The sequence below is a fragment of the Myxine glutinosa genome, chromosome 4, assembly GCF_964187855.1.
Source record: "Myxine glutinosa chromosome 4, kmMyxGlut1.1, whole genome shotgun sequence".
Taxonomy (NCBI): Eukaryota; Metazoa; Chordata; class Myxini; order Myxiniformes; family Myxinidae; genus Myxine; species Myxine glutinosa.
In genome coordinates this window covers 96688526-96702649 of record NC_136264.1, presented here as the reverse complement: position 1 = coordinate 96702649, position 14124 = coordinate 96688526, and positions in this window count along the sequence as shown.

The window sequence follows — 14124 nt, the reverse complement described above, 5'->3', positions numbered from 1 at the left end:
GTGATAATCACCGTTGGATGCGGACCCACATACCTGCCAGTGCAGTGGGGACAAAATAAAAATTTGGTGAAATTTGATGGGCCCAATGATAAATTTTGGGATTGTGATGGGTGGATGGCACTTTGGACCTGACCAACCATAGTTACCTGTACATCAAGGTAGAGATAAGGCCTTGATGTTTACTGTCCCAGGCTCCAGGACTTGCTATTTAAATTTTGGGACATGTAATTTGGAGTTGGGAGGCGGGTGAGAGTGATGACATGGCCGGTGAGGGGATGGAATGTGTGCCACAGTGTCTTGCAGGTGGCGTTTGTTTATGTGTAGAGGTGATGTGTTTTCATGTGGTCGTGAGGTTGAAAAGATAATGGAGAATGAGTGGTGATTATTGGAAATGTATTGGTTAACTGTGAATGGGATTTCACGTGTAGCAGGCCATGGCAACGTTTTGTAACATCTTGTGTACCATCGATGGAAAGGTGTTGAGAATTGAATGGTAGCGGGGGAGTAAATGTGTTTTTGGGATCTTGTGGGTGGGGAAGGTGTGTGTGTCCGCAGGTACAGATCAGGCTCTGAGGAGCGATGCTTGCGGCCCCCCTCTGCGGCAATTACCCCTGGCAGCCAGTGGTATCTGGAAATTGGAGCTCGACGGTGGAGGGTCTGGTTGGGCGCCCTGAGGTAAGGGAGACTCCCGGCGACCCGTGGAACTGCGTGGCAGCAGGAGGCAACGGAGCCTGGTGTGTGGAGACCCTCACAGGCGGGGTAACTGCGGAAAGGGCTGTTGGGCTGTCACAGGGCCAAGAGGTAAAGGGGGGGGGGGGCAATGAAGTTGTAAGTCGGTTGACTTGTTTTGGGACTGCGGGCACCACAGCCTGAAGCGCCCCCACCATCTTACTTGTGCGGTACCGATCCCCGCTGCCTAGTTGAGGAATGCACACATGTATACGACATCAATGCCATGGTCCTGCAGGGGGGTGAAATACGTGCTTGGTTATGATTTTGTGTGTAAGGAGTTTTGGAATAAGTATGCGTGGATAAAGGGTTTGTGTTGAATGAATGTGGGCGAAATCCACCGAGCCATGTCACTCACCTATAACACCTGGACAGGGCCTGCGGAAATTTAGGGGTGCTTTGGGGATGGCCCCGCAGGTAAGGTTGTGTCTTGTGGCATCCACTGGGGGACGCGGTCTGTATACCGGGGTATGTACAAATGTTTAGAGTTTTGGGAGTTTTGAATTTTTGTAAGCTTGGTAAGTTTTGTGGTTAAGTAGTTTTTGAGTGTTGCTTGTTTCCTCCCTCCGCAGGAACAACGAATGAAATGTACATATTTGATTGCATGATTGTTAAGGGGATTAGCATATTAAGGAGTATAGGTAGGAAGTCCGACTCACTTCCCACAGCCCTCCTGATTTAGTTCATAGGTTAATTAAGTGTGAGACAGTAAGTGTTAAGACTGGAATTGTAGCGCCTGCAGTGAACCTTGCAGGAGCTACGGTTCCAGGGGGTGGGCTTTGTTATGTCGGTCAGGAATCGCAATATCTGGAGCCAGATGGATCTGTGTAGGTAGGTATCCGACTGTCGTGATAGGGAATCTACCTTGTAATAAGTTCTGTGTAGTCCGGTTTGGCGGGTTAAGATGTCTGCTTGTGAACATACCAGGATGTTCGAGTGTTAAATAGTTAGGGATTAACGATAAACCCCTGTGCGTCAAACCTGGCAGTCAAACCTTTGTCCCTTCTGGCAATGCACACCAACATAGACATTTAGACAGGCCCTTAGCGCAACATTAAATAATTCCCTTCCCTGACAAGGACTTCGGAAGAGAACAGGCAAAAGGAAACCAGGCCACGACACCGCCGATGATGGCTGCCGCTAACTACACCTCCGGCAGGCCTAGGAACATCGAGTAGCATGAGCTATCACCACGCTACGGTCCTGTGATTGGTCAGCGCACTAGGTGCGAACTTCCAGCCAACGAGTGTGAGAGGCGCGAAGCTGGAAGGTTCGGTGGAAGTCGCTGGTTGGTAGCGTGCCAAGGCTGACGTCACCGGCAAGGTTATATCAGCGTGTGCCGAACGACATTTTAGGAAGAGCACATCCGGTTCTTGTTTGCGCAGAGCTTCCTCTTGGAGATCCAGTTATTCGTCTTGCACATCGAGTTCACTCTCTTGCGCTGTTGGACATCCGGCGCTTCGTGTTGCGCAGCCCGCTCTCTTCGTCTTGGCAGACCGATCGTGAGTGGAGATCGACCTCGTGTGGAGCTCGCTGGCCTGCGTTTGACGCATGGTGCTTTTGGTGCGTTGGATGCATGGTGCTTGGTGCACGGACCTCATGAGCGGCGAGAGGCTTGGAGCGGGGCCTGGTGGCATGCGGACGGGGCCGAACGGGGCCGTGTTACACGCAAGACCTCGGACGAGATAAGGCTGCACCCACACCCCACATTTCCCAATTACACGACGAACGTGTTCTTTTATTAATTCTTCCATCGTCACGTTTCTGAAGTCTGGTGTGCGGGATCCCGATTTAGGACACTTTATTACCGGCGCGTATTTCCCTGTCCTTTCCTTGTAAAAATTCCTTGTAAATAAACCATTGGATCATTTTCCCTTCCACTCAAAATCTTGTGTCGTTCGCTTGAGTTAATTCCTTACAGGACCAGAGCTGCGTCGGTCCCACAAGTTTAGCGCTTTTACCGCAGCTTCCCACTTTCCTTCTTCCTCCCGCATTTTATAGTCAAATCCGTGTTCGGTCGTCGCCTCCATTAAAGCCGTTCTGGTCTTCCGCGGTCCCTGGTGTTAACCGAAGGGTCCGCGCAACAATGTATATATATATATATATATATATATATATATATATATATATATATATATATATATAAAGCCACAATTGGTATTCCCAGAGGAGATCTGTGTGACAAGGTTGCGGCCTGACATTGTCATTTGGTCAGGTGCAACAGAACAGGTCATCTTCGGGGAATTGACGGTACCTTGGGAAGAGAACATGGAGGAGGTGCACGAGAGGAAGAGAGGAAAGTACAGTGAGCTGGAGGCATAGTGCCGGGAGAAGGGTTGGCGAGTTTCATGTCAGCCATTTTAGGTGGGGTGTAGAGGGTATATTGGCAATTCCTTTTCTGCATTTCTTGCTCGGCTGACAGTGTGTGGGACAGAAAGAAGGAGGATGTGTGACAAGGTGGCCCAGGGTGCCTTGAAAGGCTCATTTTGGATATGGAGGAAGTTTATGGAGGCATGTCAAACGGTGTCGGTTGGTTGTGTGTGTTGTTTTTTTTGTTTTTTTTGTTTTTTTTAACTATTATTATTTCTTATTTTGTGTATATGAGTGAGTGGGTGAGGGTGTGTGTTTTTGCATGAATTAATTTTTGCATGAGTGTGTGCTTTTGTATGTTGAGTGGTGTATGTTGTAAGGGTAGGTGGTTGGTTGGTTGGTGTTGTGTATGTGTGTGTATGGGTGTGTATGTGTGTGTAAGAATGATCTGGTGTGTTTTGTTGGTGAGTGGTGAAGGGTATAAAGGTGGGTGTTTGAGTGTTCCACCATGTTTGTTTGGTGCTGTGGATTCTAGATGCGGAGGTGTTGTCGTTGTTGTAGTCTGCGTCCGCACTGGCTGGGGGTGGGGGAATGTATGCATCCAGGTGTAGTTGCTGCATGTGGATGTTGTTACGTGCTCCTCCCCGACCCCCTGGTCACGGTGTACCTCCGAGCCCCGAGAGGAGTCACGGCAGAAAAATGTGTTATTCTGTATGTCAAAGATCAATGGAGAAGCCACCCCAATTGTTACTCACAAACAAATATTGTATTAAGATCACACAAGAATAACAGTACAACAATAATAGCATTCAAAAGTACAATCAATATGTCCTAGGATGGTACCATCAGTTTTGTAATATAGAACTCACTGTGCTCCAAGTGAGTGAAACAAGAACATCCCCAATGTCTCTTATTCCCGGCTTCAAGACAAAGTTGTTTCGCTCCAGCGATCGCCAGAACGATGTCCAATCGAGACCAGAATCCCGCTCGGATGGCAAGAACAGTCCCGCTGCCAGAGCGGGGCAAAGGCGCCCTCAAGGCGACTGGGAAATCCAAAGGCGCCCTCCAGGCGACTGAGAGATCACACCCTCGGGTATGGACGTTCCATAGCTCACAGTCGGCGACACGCAGACTTTCCACTCAAAAGCCACGTCGCACACACACACCCCAGATCGACGTCTGAAGGCGGTGCAAATGGTCAAAACGAGACGAAACCGTGAGCGAAGCGCAAGTCCTGCGTGAGTCAAAATAGCCGACGGCCCGGTCTCGTGGCGCAACGGCACGACGATGATTCTCTCCTGAATCGGTCACAAAACCTGACACGCAGGTTAATCTGTCACAGCGATAACCACTCTGTCGCAGGAATCCCTTTCCTGGGAAACCCAAAAGTTCGCTCGTGACTCTTGCTCACCAACGTTCGCTCCAGACCGCAAGTAGCTCGGCTCCTTCTTGTCCGACTCACTCACTCCACTTTCTTTTCTCCCTCTTCTTCCTCTTCGTCGTCCGGTTCCCGATCCGGTTTCCTGTTTCTTTTAACATTAACTTTTTTTACCTTTTGAAAACAGTTCATGAACAATAAACCTTTTGAAAACAATAATAGTACATGGAATCAGAAATATTTACAGTGGATGACAACCACCACAACAGAAGTGACGAATCCGTAACACTTCCCCCCCTCAAGAAAGAAAGTTTGAACATAGTGAAAACTTTCTTTGCAGGCAAAAACTCTTTTAACAAACAAAAGTAAAACTCACACCCAAATCATCAATTCACGTGACCAACAATAATGAATATTTCCCAAAAATAAAGCAACAAAACTTCCAAACAACCTACAGAATTTTCCAAAGTTAGTTCACTCTGGACAAAGCATCGGCAACGACATTGTCCCTGCCCTTTACATGCTCAATTTCCAAGTTGAACTCCTGCAAAGCCAAACTCCATCTCATCAACCTCTGATTTTATTTTTCATTTTTTCAATGAAGGTTAAAGGGATTGTGATCAAAAATCCAAAGCAAAACAAATCTATAGCACTTTTTGAAGGAGGCCGAGCTGAGAGCCAGGTTTCATGGTGGTTGGGTGGTGAGGCCTGGAAGTATTCACTACATGGACGCCTTTAGGAACGTGGAGTTCACGGTTAATCCGTGTAGGAATCTTGGCTCGGCTGCTCCACAGCATTCAGTGCTTCAAACTCTTCCTAACATTCATAATAATCACGGTTGGAGTGCTTGTCGCCGTAGTCACGTGAATAACGGTCTCCTTCTCGGCCACTACCCTGATAATCATCCCTTCGGGAGCTGCCGTAACTCCTGGAGCCTCCATAGTAATCTCGACTGCGGCCGCCACCAACACTACTACTCCTACCCTGGGAGCCATAGCCACCCCTGAAACTACCTCCACGTTTTCCTCCTCTGTAGCCCCCTCGACGCCCATGGCCTGCGTTCGCTATTGTTATGGTCCGACCATCCAAATCCTTGCCATTCAAATCCTTTTTTGCAGCTTTGGCGTCCTTTGTGTTTTCAAACGTGACAAAGCCAAACCCTCTCGACTTTTGCGTCTCCCTGTCTTTTATCAACAGCACTTCCAAGAGTGGTCCATACTTGCCAAAGATAGTGTCCAGAACCTCTTCCCTTGTGTTGAAGTTCAGTCCACCTACAAAGAGCTTGCCAACATTGCCTCCATCCCTGACTTGTGTGTGCTGACACTTAGCTTCAGGGTACTTGACAAGAAGTGTCTGTGCAAAGTGTGACATCCGTACCTTCCTCTTTCTTCAGAGCGCTTCCTACCCATAGCACGAGTCGCGGTACAGGATGGTGTGGAAGTGTAAATTTATGAAGCAAGTCATTTATATGAGCCACAATCTGCTTTCCTAGTCTGAAAGTTTTTTTGTGGTTTCCATGCAGAATTTGGGATCTCCTACAGTAGGCGAATTATCTCCGACACTCTGACCAAGTGACACTCTGACCAAGTTCGTTTGCTCGAGAAAAGTAAAACTCTTAGTAGAGGCAATGGTAGATTGCATATTGTCATGGCAAAATCATTTATGACTGAGGGTAATATGTAATACAGATGGGATGTTTTTGGAAATAATGTAATGTTAGATCGAGTATGTCTTATGGAGTTATATAAGCAAATTGGAGAAAGATATTGTTTTCTTGGTAAATAATTAAATAATATAACTGACGCAACAATGTCTGACCAGCTGCCTGGAATAATTGGCATCCACTGAATTGCTTTACAAATCCCATTGTGATTCTAAACTAGTGAATAAAACTACCATTGTTTTAATAAATTAGATGTAAATATTTGTAAGGTGTGTCCCCTCCCACTTTTGCCTACGTGACTTCGGGGGATGGTAATTCACGTATCCATCATCAATTTTAATGTTGCAACTAGGCTTTGAGAAAAATTGTGTATGGAACTACTGTATAAAAAATTGCGTGCAGTATTGAGTTTTAAAATAAAACTAAACTGAACAACGGTTCAGAGATAATATACCTGTAATTCATACAATTGCATGTAGGTTTACTCCATCTGGGTAACTATAAAAAATCCATGTAGGCTAGCTCTCTCTGGCTCTCTGATGTGGGTTCATACCTCTTACTTGTGAGGAAAAGATGAGTTTGCAGATTGGAAAAGGATGTGATTGTCATAGCTACTGAGTGACCTTTTTGATTAAATATGGACTTTCTTATTGTATGCCTGTTTGTATATTTTCTAAATATTAAATCATAAATGTCCCTGCAATGGCATTATAAAACGTTGCTGCAAAGTTAGAATAACGTTAACGCAACGTTATTATTGATAGGGTCTTGGTGCCGAGAAGTCTCGACCAAACACATTCTTCTCATTAAAGGATTTGTAAATGCAGATCTGCTCCCAGCGGGGAGCACTCCCATCTCAAGATTTCACTCGACCAATCACATTGTATCCCCCGATCCTTGCTCCCTCCCACCCAAACTTTGCCCAACCAATCCTACTGCTCTCCTCCCCTCTCTTCGCTCCTCCCCCCTCCACTTGCTCCTCCCACTTGAAATTGTATAGGAATCAGAACGGATGTCCAGTTAGCAGGATTAGCACCGGAGTTGTAAGATGTTGTAATGTTGTACTTTAGGTTTCACTAGGTTTGTAATGCTGTACTTAGGATGTTTTACTTGTCTGGTTGATTCTGTATGGTTACACTGTATGTTGACTGTATACTGTGCATGCTACTGTATCCTTATGATTCTGTATGGTTACACTGTATGTTGACTGTATACTGGGCATGCTACTGTATCTCTATGATGTTTCCTTTGATGTACATCTCTACTGTACCAGGATTTCACTTGGGACCTTCTGTGAATCTTGCAATGTGCTTTTGTGAATTTTAACATGCTCTTCTTGGTTAATGAAGGTTATTGTTTTCTTGCTGTGTATTTCCTTGTAGACAGAAAGTGTTGTCCTCCTTGGGAATTAAAATTTGTGACTCTCTTCTGACAAGTTTATGGACATTGAATTTTTGGTTCATCTATGACATACTACTGCAGGAAAATATCCTTGACAATGGAAAGATACCCGGAATCTCCTGCTCTAATTGTGCAGTGTTATTTTCCATACTAGGCTTTTCAACAAACATCGGGTTACCAGAAACTTGACCACCGGCCAAGTCATTCCCGATAACAAAAGATATTCCCTCTACAGGTAGAGTGGCTTGTAAAGCTACGGTGCCCGGTCCTGACACCAAATCCGACTTTAAATGGATGACATGAAGTGGAGCTTTAACATAGCCACCAACTCCCTGTAAAAGAACACTAACACCAGTTGCCGTCTTCTCTGACAATGGCAAAATGCCCTCAAGCATCAAAGATTGATGTGCTCCTGTGTCCCTCAATACCCTAACAGGTCTCTGGTTAGTCAAGTCTCCATCCAGTGACACAAACCCCTCTGAAATAAAAGGTTTGTAACCCTCTTGAACAAGGTCGTTCTGTGATGCCGTAACTTTCGCATGGGAACCTTCACAAGGCACTGTCCTCCAAGGACGATTTCTGGGATTTGCCAATGCATTCGGAGTTGTACTAGTCTGACTCCGCTCATGATTTTTCCTTTTCAGGGCATAACATTGGGACATCAAATGTCCAGGTTTCTTGCAAAAAGTGCAAGTAGGCCCAGAGGAAAAACTCGAGGTCTGCCTCGGGCCCCCCGGAAGATAAGTCTGTCTTGGAACTGTAGTCTTCTGATCCCTAAAAGTCGCGGTATCAGATTTGTCCTCATAGTCATCTATGGCCGCCTCCATGAATATTTGTTCTCCGCACCTGATTTACCATAACTCCCCTGGCTAACTCTAGGTGGGAAGTTAGGTTTGTGGAACCCCATCCTGTGTGTCAAGGCATAGTCATCTGCCACAGGTGCTGCCTCATACAACTCTGGTACCTTCTTTTCCTCCAGATGTACTTTAATGTCCGCGTGGACACATTATTTGAATTCCTCCACAAAGATCAATTGTCGCAACAGTTTGAAGTCCTTCCCAATCCCCTTCGAATCACACCACCGATCAAACATGGTTTCCTTCATTCTGGCAAACTCCACATGGGTCTCACTCTCCCTCTTCCTGGCATTCCGGATTTTTGCCGGTAAGCTTCAGGGACCAATTCATAGGCTTTGAGAATGGTTTTCTTCACTATCTCATAATCTGCACATTGGTCAATCGCTAAAGCCGAATAGATATCTTGAGCTTTACCCACCAAAACACTTTGCACTAACATAGTCCAGGACCCCACAGGCCACTTTAGCATTTGAGCCACTTTCTCAAAGTGTAAAAAAAACTTGGCTACCTCCTTTTCATTGAAGGGTGGAACCAGCCTCACATGCCTACCAACATCCCAGGTGTTCTGACTAGTTGTCGAACTAGCCGGCATGCATACGACTTTTCTCCGTTCTCCCATTAATTCCAGCTCCTTGAGTTTAACTTCCTTCTGATACTCCATGTCATGTTCCTTTAACTCCCTTTCGGCTCTCCTCTCCTCTGCTCTTTCCTTTTCTCTTCTTTCTTCGAGTTCCCTTTCAGTTCTCCTTTCCTCTGCTCTTCTCACCTCGGCTTTCCATTCCAACTCTTTTAACCTTTCCTGGCTCTGCAGTTGCATCTCCATTTTCCAGAGCTCCACATTTTATTTTCCTTCGGGTAACCAATCCAAGGCTACCTCTGTCCATGTTCCCTGTCCCACCAGAGATTCTACCACCAATGTCTGCATCTCCGCTTTCTTCATATGAGCTCGGACCTCCAAGTTACAATGTTTGGCCAATATCAAGAGTTCCGATCTTTTTAACGCTAGGAACTGTGCCTCATTAGGGGATGCTGCAAACTTTTCTGCATCAAACACCATGGTGACTATCAGTTAACACCTGTTAACCTTCACACAAATTTTTTCCAATTTTTTGAAAAATTTGGGAGTGTTAGAAAATTCCAAATTTGGGAATTTTGGGAATGTTAGGGAATTCTATCCCGGACGAATGTTAGGGAATTTGATCCCGGACGAGGACCCCAATCTCAATTTGGGCCAATTTTGGACGAGTTCCCAATTTCTCGGACGACCCCCAATTTCTGTTACGTGCTCCTCCCCGACCCCCTGGTCACGGTGTACCTACGAGCCCCGAGAGGAGTCACGGCAGAAAAATGTGTTATTCTGTATGTCAAAGATCAATGGAGAAGCCACCCCAATTGTTACTCACAAACAAATATTGTATTAAGATCACACAAGAATAACAGTACAACAATAATAGTATTCAAAAGTACAATCAATATGTCCTATGATGGTACGATCAGTTTTGTAATATATAACTCACTGTGCTCCAAGTGAGTGAAACAAGAACATCCCCAATGTCTCTTATTCCCGGCTTCAAGACAAAGATGCTTAGCTCCAGCGATCGCCAGAACGATGTCCAATTGAGACCAGAATCCCGCTCAGATGGCAAGAACAGTCCCGCTGCCAGAGCGGGGCAAAGGCGCCCTCAAGGCGACTGGGAAATCCAAAGGCGCCCTCCAGGCGACTGAGAGATCACACCCTCGGGTATGGACGTTCCACAGCTCACAGTCTGCGACACGCAGACTTTCCACTCAAAAGCCACGTCACACACACACACACCCCAGATCGACGTCTGAAGGCGGTGAAAATGGTCGAAATGAGACGAAACCGTAAGCGAAGCGTAAGTCCTGCGCGAGTCAAAATGGCCGACGGCCCGGTCTCGTGGCGCAACGGCACGACGATGATTCTCTCCTGAATCGATCGCAAAACCTGACACGCAGGTTAATCTGTCACAGCGATAACCACTCTGTCACAGGAATCCCTTTCCTGGGAAACCCACAAGTTCACTCGTGACTCTTGCTCGCCAACGTTCGCTCCAGACCGCAAGTAGCTCGGCTCCTTCTTGTCCGACTCACTCGCTCCGCCTTCTTTTCTCCCTCTTCTTCCTCTTCATCGTCCGGTTCCCGATCCGGTTTCCTGTTTCTTTTAACATTAACTTTTTTACCTTTTGAAAACAGTTCATGAACAATAAACCTTTTGAAAACAATAATAGTACATGGAATCAGAAATATTTACAGTGGATGAAAACCACCACAACGAAGTGACGAATCCGTAACAATGTGTATGTGCCCCTGCTGGCCCACCTTAGCTAACCGTATCGAAGTTGAAGGGCCGAAATGGGATGATGCTGAGGACCTCGACTGAGGACCCGGTCAGTGCGGCACATTTGTGACCAGGTGTGTTTTGAACTTATATATATGCATGCATATGATATAAAACAGGAGTCTGTCTGTCTGTCCATCCATCCCGCCAAATCAACTCCCTCAGTTTTGAGGCTAGACCCACCAAACCTTCTGTGAAACGTTTTGGGGTCCCAACGGATGTTGTGAGGTAGGTAGGAGGTTTCATAAATTCCTCAATAAAATTATGATCTTGAAATTGACTTGATACCGAGCTGCTCCAAATCTGGAAGTGAACACATGATGATAATGAGCTGGTTTGATAATATCTCAATACAATCGTCATTTAACACAGTATTTTGTTATCGTATCAATTTGTGATTGGAATGATGCTGTTTAGAATTGAGTGAATACAATTGAAGACCATAGAATTATAACCAGGCTGTCACATTTTTTTTTTCCCCGTTTTTCACGTTTTTCACGTTTCTCGAAATATTTTTCACGTTTTTCTCGAAATGACTAAAATGTGACTTAGCCTGGTTATAATTCTATGGTCTTCAATTATGATTTTGAATTTCCAACGGTGTGGGCGCCCGCGGAACTACGTAACTTCCGGTTAATGCACCCTTCGCGACAACAGTCACGTGATTGGATACGTTGAAAACAAACCACAAAAGGGCACGTGTAACAGCTGGAAATTATGGAAACGCTGTAGGTTATTTGATCATAACTCACTTAATTCTTGTCTGATCTTTAAAATTTTAACTTTCCGACAAGTTCGACGTAATTCTCTTTCTAACAATATAAAGTTTTATGAAAAATAATACGAAATGTTTGTATAGCCACCCGCGGAACTACGTAACTTCCGGTTAGTGCACCCTTCGCGACAACAGTCACGTGATTCGATACGTTGAAAACAAACCACAAAAGGGCACGTGTTACAGCTGCTTACTTCCGGTAGTCTCGCCCTCACCTATGGAACTCCTCCATATCCGGATGTAACATCAGCACGGATGTAAATATTCGTTTTACCTCGTTATTTATTGTTATTTATTGGTTGATAATGGTTCATTTATTGGCAATAAAGATATTTATTGGTTCCATGGTTTAGCATTCACCGTTTCCGCATGTTTGTTTGCTTCCGGCTCCGCTCCTCGCTAGTATATATATATATATATATATATATATATATATATATATATATATATATATATATATATATATATAACTGACGTTACATCCGGATATGGAGGAGGCTATGGAGGGGGGCGGGGGTGGCTTTGACAGGCCCCTCCGTTTTGGGGTAAGGGGATGAGAAGGAGTAAAAATGTACCCGTGCAAAGAGTGCTTTAACCTCAGTGTTGCCCAGGTAAAAAAAGGAAATTGTAATACCCTCTAACCTCAGTGTTGCCCAGGTAAAAAATGAAATTGTAATACCCTCTAACCTCAGTGTTGCCCAGGTTAAAAAGAATATTGTAATACCCTCTGCCACCAACACCAGGTGGCGCTACACGGTACACATTTACATCGAGAATTTACGCTCTCTCCCAGTCCCCGACACCCTCGAATGAGGCTGCGGCCACATTGCCGGTGTTACCCCCCCCCCCCCCTCCCCAGATAAAGTTGTATTTGAATTTGTACCCTGAGTGAAGTATATCAGCGTTTATAGCTGGAGTACCCGGCGTTGCTCAAGCAAAAAAGAAACAACACATTTGAAATGAGGGCAAATATCATGGAAAAGCAATTACATCCAAATCAGAATCCATCACAAATGAAGGGAAGGAGGATGGAGTGAGGAAGTGGGGCAGGGGGGGGGGGGAGGGGGGGGGGAGAAGGCGAGAGAGACTATATTGTAGCGGTTACCGGAAGCATGACACAATTACCGTGCACTGGCCGATGATGCAACCGGCGAGCGGTCACGTGTCCGGACTCGCCCGGGCGTGTCCAGACTTGCCTTTCTCGGGCGAACACTTGCCTTGCATACCACGCCCCGACGAGAGGCGTGACTTACCTATTTTGCATACCACGCCCCGCCTGAGAGGCGTGGCTTTTGTGTGTTGAGTTTGCGATTTAAATTGCCGCCCGTTCGAGGGGCGGATTCAGTGTGCTTTTGAGTTCTTTGGTTTTGAGCTAAATAAATAGCTCGGTGAAACTTCGTTCCTGTGTCGTCCATTTTGTCTGGCTTTATCGTGCGGGCACAGCTCCCACAATATCGCACAAAAATGTTAGTCAATGAAGAAATGGGTACGTAACAACAAAAAAGGGAGCTCTGTCTACTGTAACGCCATGGCTTGAAAAAGCAGCCTGAATAGCATTCACCAAGTGGTGGTTTATCGTATTCAAAAAGGGTGTTATAACACACCCAAACTTCCCCGGCCTTGTGACTAATTAATTAAGAGCTCCCGTGAAGCGGCTTAAGCACCCCAGCAAGCATTCCAACAAAATGCGTGATAAGGAATGGCTGGCTTTGCAAGCGATAGCAAGCTGATTGCTTCAGGTTGAAATGGCCGAGGAATTTTAAAAACAGATTGCAGGTACAGTGGAGTGACACCCTATCCCATGCAAGTATGAATTAAGTTAAAAATTATTATGAAGTTAAATAAAGAAAAACTAACCCCAGAATGAGAATGACAGCCTCGTTTAAATGAATGCATACTTAGTTATCTATATTATAATAGGCGTAGATGATTCTGTCTGTTGGACGTCTGTCCGGGGTGTGGCTTACTCGGTTTGCAGAGTAGCTCCACCCACTCCTCCTTCTCGAATAGCTTTGAGGCCTGTTTAGTTAGGCCCGTGCTGTCTTTCTCTTTCACACAGATTTATTTCAATTCGAATTCGATATATCATTTCATTTTTCGCAGTCGCTAACATAGTTTTAGACTCGGTTGAAAAAAAACGGGAAGAAAATCCGATCCGATCCTTCGGATCTTGAGTCTCTCCACTGATCTGTATATACTACTGGATAGAGCATCGGCCAATAGGCTTGTACAAAGCTGTGAAGCCGGCGCGCGACAGCGGCGGCCATCTTGCCACTCGCACAAGGAGGCGCGGCCTGTGTCAGTTCCTGGCGTTTGCACAACTGTGGAATGAACTACCTCGTAACATCGCAACTGAAAGTCACTCAACAAGCTGTTTTAGAAAGAAACCTAGATTATATGTGCAAAATTTTCAGAATTATACTTTGTAAATATATACAAAGTGTCATTTTCCAAACTCAATGATTGACAGACAATGTATATGTTTATGTATTTGGCACGCCAATGTTCTCTTGTAATAGCCTTTCGTTTTATTGTTCTTAACTCAATATAATTCTTCAAATTAATGTTTATTTGTACGTTCCAGGTTAGCAGCTCGAAAACTCAATTCTGATTGATTTTTTTGCCAACCTTCCTCACAATTTCAACGCAAAT